The sequence below is a fragment of the Aquila chrysaetos genome, chromosome Z (assembly GCF_900496995.4).
Source record: "Aquila chrysaetos chrysaetos chromosome Z, bAquChr1.4, whole genome shotgun sequence".
Lineage (NCBI taxonomy): Eukaryota > Metazoa > Chordata > Aves > Accipitriformes > Accipitridae > Aquila > Aquila chrysaetos.
The window spans coordinates 56,097,868-56,098,987 of NC_044030.1; positions in this window are offsets into that span (position 1 = coordinate 56,097,868).

A 1,120-nucleotide genomic window follows, 5' to 3' on the forward strand; every position below is an offset into this window, starting at 1 on the left:
AAGCCAAACCTCCAAATAAAATAAAAGTCTGACGTGGACCTAATCTTTCAGATCTCTGCCTCACTCATTTACATCAATATTCTCATGGCTCTAGCTGCTGCTGGAATCCCAAGAATGTTGGGAACAGTAAGAACAAACTTTTAAATATCTGTTTCTCTGAGACACCAGAGAAGATGTCTTCTCTGGAACTGCATGCAAATTTTTAGCCAGCAGTTCTGTTTAATGCCTGAATACACTCATAAATACTAGTCTGATATTTTACGTCACTGATATTATTCTTGCTATCTGTCATTCCTTCCAAGGCTGATTCAAGGGCAGATGCTGGGTTTATGGTAATATAGATATATTAAAAGTAGGAGTGTAGCCTCAGTTGCAGGGAGCTTGAAACAAGTTAACTGCTTAAACATTTACCCAGCTATTAAATGGACTCTGCGGGTATTGCACCAATGGCAATAGTTAGGCTGCTTGTGACATGAGTGAACTTGTTTAAAGCGGATGTGCTGTATTTCTTTGCCCATAAAGCTTAGATAATGGTTTTTATCATACAAGAACTAGCTCTTTCATTATCACATTTGGCATGTTCAGTTGGCTTTATCTACCTACCTACCTACATTCCTAACCCTTCACTCACCTATTGGTCCTCTCCATTCATACACACTAAATTTGTTTTAATAAGTGAGCCTTGCATTTTTAAAGGAGTGAATCACACTTTTATATACCTCACTGAAATAATGAAACTCCTCTAAAAACAATGTCAACTTCTTTTTTTGGCCAGAGTTTTCTTAAAATCAAGGAGCTACTGCTTTTATCTAGGATTTGTATACTATGTCAAGAAAGTTCTGTATTTTACCTGTGTTTAGTTTAGGAAAAGTCTTTTTTAGTTAAGCCTAAAATTAAGCCTTCACTGGACACTGGTGACGTATCAGGTCAGTAGAAAGATTTCATTAAAAGATATATTTAATAACAAAGCAATATGAAACTTTGAAATCTCAAGTCTTTGGCTATTACTCAAGCAGACTGAAAAATGTGGGAAGGTTTCTAAATGTCATGATGTAAGACTGTCATCTCAGTACAGGACAAATGCAATGAAAAATCTATGATGTGGCAAAAGCTTTTTTTT